Source organism: Mustela nivalis, assembly GCF_964662115.1.
Source record: "Mustela nivalis genome assembly, chromosome: 4".
Taxonomy (NCBI): domain Eukaryota; kingdom Metazoa; phylum Chordata; class Mammalia; order Carnivora; family Mustelidae; genus Mustela; species Mustela nivalis.
This window is the reverse complement of record NC_139023.1, coordinates 57,332,149-57,349,187: the sequence shown is the minus strand read 5'-3', so window position 1 is coordinate 57,349,187 and position 17,039 is coordinate 57,332,149.

Sequence of the window (17,039 nt, the reverse complement as noted above, 5' to 3'; positions counted from 1 at the left end):
GCTTCAATTAAAAAAAAGGGAAAAAATCAACTGAATCTTATTGGCTTTATTCAATGATTCATGCATCAGGCAACATCTAATCTAGTAGATGGAAAGGAGTTCTGAGGAACTGTACAAACTGAAAGACTCACAGGCAGAAGAGAGTGGGAACAAGGAAATTATAATAAGCAAAACAGCAGGTTGGTTATTGCAAGGTTACTTTCCTTTAGGGAATGGCAGGGGTATATGAGACAGATTACCTAACTAGTGCTAGTCAGGTGATTTCTGATTGATTGGCTCAAGATTCCATTTCTGGGAAAGACAAAACTGTAGTTAAGTCTTGGTTTGATGATGTGGGACTTAGCATAATCAACTTGATTTAGGACCTATTGCATTAATTTCAACAAGAAATATGAAAGTAAGTGAAAAACTAAAAAAAAAAAAAAATTCTCTCATATTTTGATGGTACCTGTCCTAAACTATAATTTGTTGATGAAGTTAAAATTATGAATCCATTTGGAAATAATCACAGAAAAAATTACGATCAGAATATCATCATTTCTAGGATGCTTGTGTTGGATGTGACTTAATTGGTGGACAGAATGACAGAATGACATTTTCTAATCCTTTGCCTAAAATTTATTTGGCATGTCCTACCTAAGTGTGGTCAGCTGTTATGAATTGTAGCATCACACCAACTGATCCTACAGACTAGGAAAAGAAATGGTTCTCGTTCTGGCACATGGCTACCTTGGTGCAGAACCAGAGGTAGATTTATCAAGTCCAAGGGCATTCCATTTTCTCAATTTCACCAAACAGATAACTTCTCTGGGGGTGGAAAGATGAGTAGGGTTTTTTTATTGTTGTTGTTTGTTTTTGTTTTTGTTTTTTAACCAATACTTCCCAGAGAGTTAGTATTTCCATTTTTTGACCAAGTAATAGTAAGAGGAAAGGTAAAAAATTATTTATTGTGAAGTGATATTTGGGGATCTAAATTTTCAGAAGTGTGTGCATGTATATATGTGCGTGTGTGTGTGTGTACTCATTTTGTGGCACCTTATGTGTTTATTCCAGCATCAGTAAATACACTTCTATATATGTACATGCATGCATATATAAACATAAATGATACATAATGGGAATAACCTTAGTATTTTAAGTTATTAAAAGCCTTAAAAGTCAGCCAGTCCAATATTATTTGAGCAATACTGGGATTCTCCTAGAAATGTCTCTGCCCTGGGGTGCATAGGACTCTGTTTCTCATTTTCATCCTCTTTAAACATTGTTGAAACATTTTGCTTTGTCATTTATACATATGGCTCTTGATTTTACTTCTTTATCCCCCACAGAACAAGTGACTTTCCATCTGACAATCAATTAGAACTTAAAAAAAAAAAATCTACAATCTTCTCTTATCTAAGCTCTAAAAATTCCTAGATTCTTCAACATAATTCTTGCCAAGAATAACCAATTAATACACACCCTTTTGATCTCTAATAGGTGAAAGGGAGAATATAATAGAGAGCTCTTCAATTAAGAAATAACCACATGTTCTCTCTCTCAGAGAAAAGGTTTAAGTTATCTTAGAAAGTGACTTCTTATTGTCCCTTCACAAGCCAATCTCCTTCCTAATGAGGTCTCATTAATGGTATAAAAATATCTTTTTTGCACAATTTCTTTCATTAAGTATAGAAATTAAATTAAATGCACTCATTAATGTCATTGGGAGTATGAGGATATTTCTCATACTAAATTTGTATGGACCTGGGACATAATATGCATGAGTTTAGGATAAATGGGTGTAAGGGGAAACAGCAATCCCCAAACCCCCAAACTGAATGATAATTTATCTTATAAATGATGTGATATCCAATTAATAAGGCAAATTAATTTAGATCAAGCTTGGGATCCAGTCTTCAGTAGTATAACTTTATGTGGGACATAGGCCAACTAGAGCCTACTACCGAGGGGGAAAAAAAAAATCAAGTGGGATTTCAAAGAGATTTGAATTCAGGGTCTTGGTCTAGTTCAGGGTCATGTCCTTACTGTCTAGCACATTGCCCAAGACATAGCAGATACTCAATAGATAGAAACAACTGAATGAAGAGCACTTGAAGTCCTTTAACGTGAAATGAATCAAATGAGTTGAAGAAATTGTCTTTGGTCAGAGATTTAGAGAGAACATGATAAGGGTCCTTATGTAACTAAAGTGTCATCCTTTGGGAAGGAGATTATTTATCTCAGTCAAAATACACTCAGGAAATGTTTTAACAAGGACTCTCATGTGATAAACACTGCAGTTGGTGAAATATACATGACACCATATTTGTATATACACATATATAACACACATATTTATATACCATATGTATATTTATATGCATTTGATTGAAATATAAATGTGTGTATATACGCTTCATATGTATACATGTATATTTATAATGTCATACATATATCACCAGCTGCAGTGTTTGTGATGCAAAATCCAAATTCCGTTCAAATATATATGTTTACACACACACATTTATATATATTTGGTTGAAAGTGTTCTTTGTCCTCTAAAGGTAGTAGAGAAGATACTGGATTTTGTCTGGTTGATTTCAACTACTGAAACCAAAGAGTAAAGAGTAGAAGCTACAGAGAATGAGGTGAAAACATGAAAAGATAAATTTTGTCATTTCTCCATAACTTTTCTTCTGCTTGTCTAGAAGGCTGTTCATGGTCATCTTTTTTCCTCGGACCAATCCCTATTTCACCCATCTGTCTGGAAAAATACTACTTTTTCATGACTCCAAGTGATGGTCACCTCTTCTGAAAAGCCTTCTCTGACTTTCTAAGAAGACCAGGATCCCAGTTACCTTACACACTTCCTTACATACCATCTTGGGTCTTCATTGTTTGGATGTCTGTTTCTCTAACCAGCCAGAGCTTCTGGGACCTGATCATACAGCTTGAGCTTGTCAAGGTACTGGTTGAAAACAATGCTCAATGTAGTATATCTGTTGCCTGAATGAAGAACTGAATGGACAGCTGCTTGAAAGAGATAGTGGTGGACAATTGAAAAGTGGGTATGTGTGGGAGAGTGGTGATGGGGCACTGGCTGCAAAGCTTCTTACAACCTGTCCTCGGCAGTCACACATGGCCACATTGACCTGTGGCCTGGATTCTATTGCTCACACGATAGTCACCAGACTAACTGGATTCTAGGTGTGAGCACCATGAGAAGGTATGACTGACTGCTAAAGACATGAGCCACTTGAGGGTCTGGTTCAGAGGCAAGTTATCACATTTTTATCCTCTGTAACTGAAAGAATTGTAGCACATGGTCTGATAGCATTTTTTTCTTGCTTCCAAAATTGTCTTAACTCATCTAGAGGATTATGAGAACTTTTCCCTTTTTATCTACATCTTTTCCTTGATCTTTCATTGATGATCTGCATTTCCCCTATCTTAGTCAAAGAAAATATTTAGTTCAGCAGTCAGCAAACTTTTTTTCCCCCCATGAAGGGTCAAACAGAAAGTAAATATTTTAGGTTCTGTGGGTCACCGGGTCACTGTTGCAGTTTTTAAGTGCACAACCTGTAGAACAAAACCAGTGTAGACAATGTATAAATGAACAAGCATGGTTGTCTTCCAGTAAAGTTTTATATATAAAACATGTATAGGACTGCATTTAGTCCACAGGCTACAGTTTTCCAATCTCTGAAATAGTCTTCCATGCAGTAGCTTCCACTCAAATGCCAAGAGACATATTTTTCTACCTGTCACAATGACAAAATCCTCACAGGAGAAAACAAAAACAACAAAACTTTGCCCAGTGCCAATTGATGACAATTCACTCTTGTAAAATATAACTTTTATATACAAAATCTTAACTGTTATAAGCACAAAGTCAAAGGCACTGCTGATAATGGATATTTTGTGCTGAGCTGCACTATTAATAATAGGATAATGATGACATTATTCAATATCCACTATTCCTCCAGTATTTTCTGTTCCTAATTTATCTTCCATAAGATTTAAAGATAGAGTCAAAATGCTATCTGAAAGTGACATGATCGTAGGAGTGTTGCCAGCTGCCATGCCAGCTCACAGTGCCTTCAGCAACTTGGAGCCCCAGATTGTTAGGGGATATAGAAAAGCAATTGTTTATGAGATAGAAGCTCTACACCCTATAAATCAATTTTAATGAAATATACATTTGTTTTCTTCAAGTTCTAATCTCAAAATAGGTTCAGATACTGGGCTAGGAGGAAGACAGATTGGATACACTAACAACACAAGGTCAGTATGAAATCTTTTCCACTTGAGCTCCTTCTGGGGCTTGATGGCTTGAAGGATTTTAGTATTTCTTCTCTCTATCATGTTGTCTGACTAGACCTGCAGTGCAGACCTGTGATTTTCTGAGGACATTTGAAAGGTAATAAGCATTTTTGTGACATAGGGTATCTATGGGCACATAGAGAAATTGATACTATTTCCTGATAAATGGTTCTATAACCTGATATACCTAACTCTTAGGATAATATATTGAATGTCCTAAATCTTGCCAATGCAGAGTTAAAGAAGGATCAAATTGTTGGGTTTCGGAAAAGTTATCTTTTTTTTTTTTTTTTTTTTTTTCTGGATGATCTTGTCTGCCTACTTCACTAGATCTTATATGCAGGGAGTCTTAGACTTAGATGTCTACAGATAACCAGACAGACAAAAAACAAAACAAAACAAAATGATAATACAATTCTATAAAAAAATAAATAGCATTCATCTTCACATTCATGGAGAACATGGGCAATGATGGGAACAGTGTATCTGGAGAGGTCATACCCCATCCTTGGAGGGTGGGAACCATCATTACTTAATTCAGCCAATCCTACCTTATGCCAAGTGTAGACCCAGTGATTACATTTCATCTGAGGCTGAAAAAGAAACTGTAGATTCCAATTTTAATGTAAAAGCTTCCAATTGTTAAATAACTATTTTAAAAAGTAACTTGTGGGCCAAATGTTACATTTTTGCAGGCCAGACTTACACCCTGGGCCATCAATTTGGGACAGTAGTTTAAGCTCTACGAGGAGAAGTGTCTCATTTGTATTTTGATTGTTTTTGTTTGTTTTATTGCTGCATCACTGCAATTATCATAATGAGTAGAACATGGAAGATTTTCAATAAATACTGAATGAAAAATCAGGCAAGTAAGTTGTGATTGTTATGGGACATCTACATAACGTTTGATCTAAGTGGAGTCAAAATATTCATTTCCATATCAGTTAGTATTTGCTGCATAACAAAATTTTCCAAAGCTTGGTGGTTTAAACAAGTAAGTATTTGTTCATAATTCTGTGAGATAACAGATTAGTCATGGTTCAGCTGGGACAGTTTATTTCAGCTCCATGAATATTGGATGGGCTCATTCATGCCTTTGTCATCAGATGGCATGTTGCCTGAGAGCTAGATGCTCCTAGGTGCCCTCACTTACATGGTTGGGACTATTAGCTGCCAGACATCCATGTGGACTCCCCAACATATTACAACTTCTTTAGAATGTCTGGTTCCAAAACTGCAAATTCTAATGTAAAAGCATGTATCTAGTTTCTATTGGTATCACATGGGCCAAAGCAAATCATGTGATTAAGCACTGAATCAATGTGGGAGGGGATTATATAAGATGTGAATAACAGGAAATGTGATTAGTTGAGGATAATTAATATATCAATCTACTATAGCATGTAAGTGTTTTTTTTTAATATATATATATTTTTTAATGCAGCCATCAGAAAGGATGAATTTGTATCAATATGGATGGGACTGGAGGAGACTACATTGAGTGAAATAAATCAAGCAGAGAAAATCAATTATCACATGGTTTCACTTACTTGTGCAGCATAAGGAATAACATGGAGGACATTAGGAGAAGGACAGGGAAAGTGAAGTGGGGTAAATGGGAGAGGGAGATGAATCATGAGAGACTGTGGACTCTGAGAAACAAACTGAGGGTTTTGGAGGGGAAGGAAGTGGATAGGGTGGATAAGCCTGGTGGCTGGTATTAAGAAGGGTGCATATTGCATGGAGCACTGGGTGTGGTGCATAAACAATGAATCATGGAACATTCAAAAAATAAAATTAGGGGCGCCTGGGTGGCTCAGTGGGTTAAGCCGCTGCCTTCGGCTCAGGTCATGATCTCGGGGTCCTGGGATCGAGTCCCGCATCGGGCTCTCTGCTCAGCAGGGAGCCTGCTTCCTCCTCTCTCTCTCTCTCTGCCTGCCTCTCTACCTACTTGTGATCTCTCTCTGTCAAATAAATAAAATCTTTAAAAAAAAATTAAATTAAAAAAAAAAAGAAAAGCAATCTCATATTTTAAAAAAACTTATTACTATGTATACAATAAATATATTGCTTAAGGAATAAACAGCACAATTTCTCCCTAGGCTAAAAAGAAACACAACTTAAATGTCAGCTTCGCCACTCCCAGCTCTGAGATGACTCAAATCTGATGGTCAGGAAGCAATATTTGGTCTATCTGCTTCTCTCCTCCAAACAGAGCATCAACACTGTCTCCATTTTGGTTGTCAAATGTGATTTTGGTATCAATGTAGTTTTTCATTTACTCTAAGACATGGTGCTCTATAAACAGAAATAAGACCTCCAACTTATTTTACATAGGTCACTGAACAACCATGCAGTAGTAATGACTTATTGCTGACCTCATGAGAGAGGATTTGAACCAATGAACTACAGGTGAAGGGTACTCTATCCCATTAGCCTAGGGATAGTTCATTCCTCTTTGAGAAGACTTCAGTTCTAAGGAGTATCTGTCACCTGACATCAGCCACACTAAATACATGAAGAAGAAGACTGTAAGTATTCCCTTTTCCCAGCACATTGAAGAACCCAGTGTTGAGCTGACGACAGGACAAATTAACCCTGAAACAGAAAAGGTATGAGAAGTAAGGACAATGACTATCACATATTTATGTGTGCTAGTTATTCAACATACACTTATTGACTGTGTTGGATGCTAGCAGTACATGAACAGGAATGAATGGTTCACATCTTCAGTTGTATTGAATCTGTAATTACATGAAGGAGCAGATTATAGAGAACAGCATAGCCATTCTTGGGTTTGGAATAAGAGAATCTGGGTTCTATGACTGACTTAATCAGTAAGTCACTGTTTGACTCTGATTGGTTAATTTTGCTTTTTGAGAACATTGGCTTCTTTACCTGCAAAAGGGCATTTATTAAATACCTACCATATTTTACATATGTTCTAAGTCAATTTCATAATATTCTTATAAGAATGACAGTTTTATTTATGCCTCATAGGTAATAAATTGAGGCTCAGAGATATTTAAAACTTGATAGGATAGCACTAACCAAGTAGCAAAAGCTAATGTTTGAAATTAAATTTGGTCTGGCTCTGATGTCTATTATTCATTACACCACCATGTCTCTTCTCCATTGGTTAAAGATTTTCCTAGGATACCACTATTTTTGACTTGGTCTCATCAGTCCTCTAACTTGCTTCATGGTCAACACAAATGGTCATGTCTGATCTAGCTCCTCCTTGGAACCGTTGCTCTTCCACAAAGGTAACAGAATGAGAAATTTCTCATTTCAAACTAATACCACAATGTTAGCCAGTATAGGGTAGGTGATGTGTCATTAAAATTAATCTCTCCCCTATAATCTCAGTGCCTTAATACTACAAAAGTTGATTTTTTGCTCACATCACATAATGCACATGGGTTGTTGATGGCATCCATTATCTTATAAGTGCTCCATATAGAACCCATGGCTTTTTCAATTAGAGATAGAGAATAGAGACTTATGCAAATGCTCTGCTTGGACTCTGCTTAGAAGTGACACATTCATTTACGATCATATTTTATTGACTAGAATTGTTCTCATGTTCTAACCAGCTGCAAGGTAGCTGAGAAATACCATCCTCTTTGTGCCTAGAAGGAGAAACAAAATAAATGCTGGTGAATAATCCTATCAGAATTCTAGTCCTTCAGTCCCTTTGACTCTAAGACTTTAACAGCACTTAGTGCTCAATGTGGGGACATTCATCTGTCTGCTGGCTTCCTTTCTAATCATGGTTTCTCTTTCTTCCCAGGGCAAGAGCCCTGTAAACAGAGCCTTGCTCTGTGTACCAATCCAACTATACACCTTTCTTACAGAATAGATTCATTTCTATTTACCATGCCTTATTTTTTTATTATTTTTTTAATATTTTTTATTTATTTATCAGAGAGAGAGGGGGAGAGAGCAAGCACAGGCAGACAGAATGGCAGGCAGAGGCAGAGGGAGGAGCAGGCTCCCTGCTGAGCAAGGAGCCCAATGTGGGACTCGATCCCAGGACGCTGGGATCATGACCCGAGCCGAAGGCAGCTGCTTAACCAACTGAGCCACCCAGGCGTCCCACCATGCCTTATTTTTGAGATTAAATTATTGGAAGAAATTATGCTATCCCTGGCCTTAACACTCTTTATTCTATTATAATTGGTTATCTGAAAAACTGAGGCCTCTTTACCTCAGTATATAGTATACCAATGAAGATTTTTTTTTTTTTTTTTTTTTTTTTTGGTTGAAGAAGACGGGTAACAAGACTGTCTTTTTCTTTTTCTTTTTTTTTTTTTTTAAATTTCTTTTCAGTGTCCCAGAATTCATTGTTTAAGCACCATACCCAGTGCTCCATGCAGTATGTGCCCTCCATAATACCCACCACCAGGCTCACTCAACTTCCCAAACCCTGCCCCTCCAAAACCCTCAGATTCTTTAGGCTGTCTTTTTTTTTTTTTATTAAAAGATTTTATTTATTTATTTGACAGACAGAGATCACAAGTAGACAGAGAGGCAGGCAGAGAGAGAGGAGGAAGCAGGCTCTCCGTGGAGCAGACAGCTCAATGCGGGGCTCGATCCCAGGACCCTGGGATCATGACCTGAGCCGAAGGCAGAGGCTTCAACCCACTGAGCCACCCAGGTGACCCTGTCTTTTTTTTTTAAATGACTTTTTTTAATATAAAATTTTAAAAATTTATTTATTTTCAGCATTACAATATCATTATTTTTTCACCACACCCAGTGCTCCATGAAATCTGTGCCCTCTCTAATACCCACCACCTGGAACCCCAACCTCCCACACCCCCGCCACTTCAAACCCCTCAGATTGTTTTTCAGAGTCCATAGTCTCTCATGATTCACCTCCCCTTCCAATTTACCCCAACCCCCTTCTCTCTAACTCCCCATGTCCTCCATGCTTTTTGTTATGCTCCACAAATAAGTGAAACCATATGATAATTGATTCTTTCTGCTTGACCTATTTCACTCAGCATAATCTCTTCCAGTCCCATCCATGTTGCTAAAAAAGTTGGGTATTCATCCTTTCTGATGGAGGCATAATACTCCATAGTGTGTATGGACCACATCTTCCTTATCCATTCATCCGTTTAAGGGCATCTTGGTTCTTTCCACAGTTTGGCAATCGTGGCCATTGCTACTATAAACATTGGGGTACAGATGGCCCTTCTTTTCACTACATCTGTATCTTTGGGGCTAATACCCAGGAGTGCAATGGCAGGGTCATAGGGAAGTTCTATTTTTAATTTCTTGAGGAATCTCCACACTGTTCTCCAAAGTGGCTGCACCAACTTGCATTCCCACCAACAGTGTAAGAGGGTTCCCCTTTCTCTACATCCTCTCCAACACATGTTGTTTCCTGTCTTGCTAATTTTGGCTATTCTAACTGGTGTAAGGTGATATCTCAATGTAGTTTTAATTTGAATCTTCCTGATGGCTAGTGATGATGAACATTTTTTCATGTGTCTGATAGCCATTTATATGTCTTTATTGGAGAAGTGTCTGTCCATATCTTCTGCCCATTTTTTGATATGATTGTCTGTTTTGTGTGTGTTGAGTTTGAGGAGTTCATTATAGATCCTGGATATCAACCTTTTGTCTGTACTGTCATTTGCAAATATCTTCTCCCATTCCATGGGTTGCCTCTTTGTTTTGTTGACTGTTTCCTTTGCTGTGCAGAAGCTTTTGATTTTGATGAAGTCCCAAAAGTTCATCTTCGCTTTTATTTATTTTGCCTTTGGAGACATATCTTGAAAGAAGTTGCTGTGGCTGATACTGGAAGAGATTACTGCCTATGTTCTCCTCTAGGATTCTGATGGATTCCTGTCTCACATTAAGGTATTTTATCCATTTTGATTTTATCTTTATGTACGGTGTAAGAGAATGGTCGAGTTTCATTCTTCTACATATAGCTGCCCCGTTTTCCCAGCACCATTTATTGAAGAGACTGTCTTTTTTCCACTGTATGTTTTTCCTGTTTTGTCGAAGATTCTTAACAAATCATAGAAGAGTAGATGTGGCCCCAAGTGTGGTGGGATAAAGGGACTTGAATAATGGAATTCTGGATTTGTTACTTTTTTTCCATTTCTTAGCTTTCCTTCCTTTTGAGCTTGCAAGATGGCTGCCAGAAAGAAACATTTAGGGCAATTTGCATCTAAATTCAACCCCAGTGAGAAATGGTAAAACTTTTCTCAGGTTGCTTCTGTGAAGATCTTTAAATTAATTCTCTTTGGATGACATATATCATTTTATAAGAAAGACAGTATACTTGGCATATCAGCCCACATTCTCATTCTTGAATCTCTTCCCTCTTCCACAATAGAGGCTGGAAAACAGAAGCTGGCATAGGTTGGATATATAAAACTGGTATTCAGCATCTATTCTCACCTTCTTTTATTGTGTCTTTTTAAAATACTATAGTTTGAAAAGTAGAAACGAAATTTCCAAGATTCTCACACAGCTGGGATTCTCAAAGCAAGTTAGAGCTGTACCAATCACCTGTACATATCCAACTCCTGGAAGGCAAAAGTCAACTAGAGGCAATTTTTCTCTACTGCTCTAGGCTATTTTCTGGAGGTATGTTTCCCCCACCCCCCACAGCCCCTGCACTATCCTCGTTTTCAATATCCTACTTTTCAGCTACCAAGAAAACTTTGCAAGAGGCAGTGGCCAGATTTCACAATCTGATGCTGCATGACCAGCTTTCTATCTGTGATAAGGCAATTGTAATGATGGTCATAGTTGTGAATGATTCTGGATTTCTGACTAGTTTTTGTGACTTGGATGATTTGTGTTTTAATGTATGGTTCCAGTGGACACAAGCAAATTCTATATGGGCCAATATATAATCCCTATAGTCACAGGTAACAGCAAACGGATTTTACAAATGACTATATCAAGGAAGGGCAGCATTTCCTCATGTAACACAGTGACTAAGTATATAGGCTTAATAATACATATCCAAGTTCAAATCCCAGGTCCACCATTAAACTGCATACATGTGTCAAGTTACTGAAAATTTGTCAATTTTAGTTTCCTTCTCTGGAAAAAAAAATAAACATAGTGCTATAAATGTTGGAAAGATGTAGAAAAAATGAAATTTAAAAAATGCATGTGATATACTGTCTTTTCTGTTTACTGAAAAAACAAAACAGGAAAAAAAAAACTTACTTGTATACTCTTCCCCAGATGTCTCACCTGTGGCCAGGTAACACAAGGTACTATCTCAACTGCAAGTGAGGGCTTTCCCTTGCTGTCCTGGCTCCCTTCCCCACTCAGGGGTTTTTCCCTTTCCCCTTAGTGCCATATTGCTGCTTTCCCAGTTCTAGAGTCTCATTTAGACAGTGTTTTCCTGCAAACACTTCATGGAATCAGAAATATCTTTTTTTTAAGTGACATTTTCAGGAACAGAATTACTGGGAGGGGTAATTCAGGAGAATTTGGGCACTCCTATAATCTGGAGCTATTGCCCACCCTTCATGAAATGGTGGGCTATTTTCAGAGCAGGTTATTTTCAGAGGGGGAAACCTGTTTATCTCATGATTTCAGAGCACTCTGGCTTGCTGGTTCTGAGGATAATTATTTCCTGGTCAGCTCATCCCCAGCCCTTAGCTCTGGGCTAGGCAATCACATTTTGTTACCTTTATTCATTTGGAAGTTTCTCGCTATTTCAATTTATTTGAGCCTATTTAAACAACAGTAAAAATGGAAAATTCTTCTATATAAATTTAATTCCAATTACTCTGTCTCCTTTGCCATCTTATGGCTATAATTTAAAGCCTTTTCCAAATGGCAAGTTTAAAAGGTGATAATTCACTTGACAGCTGGAGAAACTGGGATCATTAAAGGCAGACATAATTAACATTATTTTTAATGCACCCTGGCTATTCTCTGTGTTTCCAGAATGCTAGCAGTGCTCTTTTGACGCCTTTCAGTGTCCCCTTCTTGCTGTATGGCTGAAGATTTTATTTAGTTATTCATTTATTCAATAAATACTCACTGAGCATCTGCTATTTTCCAGACTAATCCCGTGCTAAGTATTGGGGACACAAATATGAAAAAGATACGGTATGACCTCTCTTTTCTCTTCTTATATCCAGGTTGGATGTAAGAACACAAAAGGAAAGAAAGGAAAGGATGAAAAAGAGCGATTGTGAAATTAGAAAGATAGGGAATAACAAGGAGAAATGGTGAAAAAGTAAGACAAGAATTAAAGGGGTTTGGAGAAGCAGAAGAGAGAAATACTGAGGAGAGAAGAGGAAAATAAAAAACAAGTAAAAGAAGTGGCAGCAGAAAAAAGAAAAATTTTAAAAATGTGGTAGCATTGAAATTTATAGACTGCTATTCTCATATGCATGCCTGTAATTTTCTGTATTTTTTGTAACTCAAGCAACTTGGTAATAAGCCCTCTTGTTCCACTTATGTCAGCAAAAAATTGCAATCTTATCATTTTAAGGTTATCTGTCTCTTCCAGTTTAAATCATAGACTCTCTTCAGGTTAATTCTGTCTATTCATGACTTTTTCCACCTCCCTCCTCTTTTGCCTTCTCCCAGAGTGGGAAGCTTATATGACATCATGGACGCATATCTCTTATCTGAATCTCTGTTTCTGGGCATCTTCTGGTTCTGCTGGTGATATAAGTTGGATCTTGTGTCCTAGTAATGGCTTCTAGCTTTACAGTCCCCTGTGGTAGACAAAGGAATGGCCCCCAAATGATGTCTACCTCTTAATCCTCAAAAACTCTGTGTTGCCTGACATGGCAACAGGACTTCAGATCACACATGGAATCAAGACTGCTAATTAGCTAACCTTGAAATACTGGAGAAGATTTTCCTGAACTACTTGGATAGGCTTGATATAATCAGGAGGGTCTTTAAAATGGAAGAAGGTGGCAGAAGAGGGGAGTCTGCAGGAGGTGTGATCATGGAAGACAGGTAAAAGTAAGGCAGTGGAGTTAGCTTTGAAGATGGAAGAAGGGAGCCACTAAGTAAGGGACATGGGAGGACTCCAGAAGCTAAAAATATAAAAACAAAACAAAACAAAACAGATTTGACCTTAGAGAAATAAGTGCAGTCATGTTGACGCCTTGGTAGTAGCCCACTGAGACCACTATCATCTCTATATTCCTTCCTTGGGGTGGGCAAGAAATCTTGGATCTTTGAGTGCATATTAGACAAGCCATGGGAAACTGGAAAAAGAACCGTAGTCTTCTTTTTGTCCAAACATAGTACTGTACCATTCGAACTTGCCCAAAACTATTCCATGTAAGCACAGGACATCAACTAATTGTTCCCTGAGCATTTCAAAATAGAAGAAGGTATAATCCCACTCTCCCTTCCAGAGTAGTTCTCAAAGCAAGGTTTCTGAACATCTTAGGTAAGGCTCAAGATTTATTGGTAGTTGGCCCATCTCAACGAGCAGGCATCCTCCCTCTAGCTGTGGACCCTTCAACTCTGCAAACATGCCCACCAAGCCCAAAAGGGGTGTTACTCTTCTGTGCAAAGAGAATTTGTCTTGTAGGGAATCTTCTATCTGTCTTATTCTATGGTAAGGCATGCTTTTCATTAGCCATCCTGTGGTCCCTGAAATTTAAAAGAAAGCTTTTGAGTTTTAGAAAACTCTATTGTCTTTCACAAGATTCTCTTTCAAGCGAAGACTTTGCACAGTGTTGGTCTTTGAATGCATTTCAAGAACTTATTTTTAAAAGCAAAACACTAAATAATTCCCCCTTTCTTGTCTTAGTTTGTTGCTTTCCCTGAAACAATGATCACCTCTGTTTCAGTAGAAGGGGACTGAGGAATAGTAAGACTTTCTAAGACTAAAAATCACACTTAATCATATTTTAAAATATTACCATGTTGTAAGAAAAAAAAATAATAAGAGAAGAAACTAAAAGAAGAACAATGAGGTGAAGCACAAGGAAGCAAAAAAGTAAAGGAAATGAAGGATAAAAGGGAAGGAAAGGGAAAATAAGGCACTATGGGAAAAATTAACAAACAAAATTAATTTTCCTGAAATTTCTTTGCAAAAAGGCTCAACCCTACTCTGAAAGTGACAGACCCTCACTTCCACCTCAGACAGTCCCTAAAAGGGACTCTCCTGAACATTTAGAATTTTGTACTCTTTGCCTCCTTTCCTTTTTCACAGAGCTTCCTGTCTCTGGAGACTCAGGTCTGTCCCTCCGTTCAGGGAAGCTTTACTATCTCTGTCCTTCTGATGAGCTGAGCCCAGGCAGTCCAACCGTGCATCCGGAAATTGCAGCACTCACCCAATGGTTCTGTAATATTCTGCTAGCAGCTAATTTACTTAGTTTCTTTGAGACTTGGATTTTCCATCTGCAAAGTGGGGTTATGTTAGAGATAAATTTCACAGTTTATAAACAGGTCCACAGTAGTTGATGATATCCTGTTTACCTTTTGTATTCCTTTTGGAAAGGAGCTTGCATAAGTATTCCTTCCCTCCTGGCCTCACGACTTAAGCTCCACATTTCTGACTCCGCTCTTGTCCTTGCATTACAATCTTTTTGGGGACACATTTTTACAAATTAAAAAAGAAAATAATAAATACATAAAATGAACAGTCACCAAGCTGTCCCAGGTTAATGATGCTCCAGAGTTAATAGGCCAGAGTGATGGAAACTTCCAGTCTCTTCTGCCAGAGAAAACCGCACCATACTTTCTCGTCGCTTTTGTGATTCTGCAGTTTAACGGAAGCGATCTCACATTACTTTTCACCAAGTATGCCCAACTGCGCACACGTATTTTCTCTCTCCCTCTCTCCACTGATCGTTTCTGCACCTGCAGGAACACACTCGCACATAGCGTCAAGCGCATAAACTAAGTCTCAGGCACTCCATTCCCTGCCACCCCTTTCCTTTCTCTTGGTGAAATATGTAAGGATTTTTGCATGTCTCTTCTCACCTGCTTTCTAAAACCCCACCTATACCTCTTCTCCCTTTCTCTGTGTCCTCTTTCTGCGCTCCCTTCTCTTCTGCCCCTGCCTCACGGCTGATGCCCTCTGTGAACAGTAACGCATGCACAGTTAGGAGTGCCGCACATGATGGGAGGCAGAAGTTTTGAGACTTCTGCTAGGAAGTCCGCATTTTATCCTGGGTATTAAGGAGACTCTGTAAATGGAATGTAAACAGAGGAGTAAGCTGATTAGGTTTGAATTTCATAAGATCATTTTGTCAGCTGGCAGGCTCATGGGCCGAAATGGGGATGTTATTGGAGTTAGGGAGACCAAAATTGATTTAACAATGATGAAGACCCATCTCAAATTGGGATGGTAGCTGTGGAGAAGCTAGTCTGGGGACTGAGTTCAGGGATACAAGACAGATAATAATCTCTGTTCCATCATGGTGACAAAGCAGATAAGATAGGTGTGTGAGCACAAACAGTACATAATTGTAAGTATGAGACACTTGCTGTGTTAAGTGTTCCTGGGACTTAAGTAGGTTGACTTCCCAGGATAATTGCTGCAAGGCTGAAAATTAGGTGTGTGTAGCTGATAAAGGTGCAAATAGAAAACAACAATGATGGATTGTGAGCTCAGATTTTCAATTTGGCTGTGAAGAGTTTTACTTTTTTTTTTTTTTCTTATATCTGACCAAAACTGTTATTCTGAAGATGAAAAGCACCCATCAGTATATTGGGAAGAAGGATCTTCCTGAAAATTCTGGAATATTCTTAGATGAAGTTTCCCTAGATCAACTAAATATGCACGGTAACTTCAAGACAGGAAAGAGCAAGGATATAGGAAAAGTGAAGGTTATGTTATAAAAACAATAGAAATTATGACTGACATAAAAATTCTTATAAAGATAATAGGTAAATACCTTTTAACCTCAGGTGCTGGGCTGTCGAGGTGTTTAAGAAAACAGAAAACAGGTATTTTACCTCCAAAATAAAAAGGTAGAAATGTAATAGTATTACATTTGCACAGTTCAGGCTTTTTGCCTGAACGATGACATTGGTCTGCACATGACAAGAAAGTACTTCAATATCACCATTGTTATCAGAATAGCAAACTTTCAGGGGCGGTGGCTCAGTGTATTAAATCGGCTCAGGTCATGATCCCAGGGCCTGGGATTGAGCCCTTCATCGGGCTCTCTGCTCAGTAGGGAGCCTGTTTCCCCCTCTCTCTCTCTGCCTGCCTCTCTGCCTACTTGTGATCTCTGTCTGTCAAATAAATAAATAAAATATTAAAAAAAAAAGAATAGCAAAATTTCAGAGATTAGACTAGAAACTCCTGATGGTTTAAACCTCCTTATTTAGCACCAGTTTATATAACAATGAGGGATACAAATAGAACAGTAGATATTCAGTTATATTTGTGTACAGAAATTAATCTCTGCATTCTTCAAAGAGAGAAATCTGTGAGTGGTATACAGGGACATCAAGAACTCTGATCACAACATTCCTTGGACCCTGTCTAAAGAAGGAAGAGAAGGTCTCAGACAAGGTGGTCACTTCCTGACTAGGAGTGGGAGTTAACCAGACTCGAGTTGTAGTTACACATGTGAAGAATTCATATGCTATCTGAGGCATGTGGATCTAAGGGGACTATGATTTTCATAACTATACATCATCAGTATTGTCTTAAATATATTTGGGTTTAAGAGCAATAATAAAACATGTGGATTAGCAGTGGCGGGCTGTAGCATGCTTGTTCTGACAACAGCCCATTGTACATTATTCCC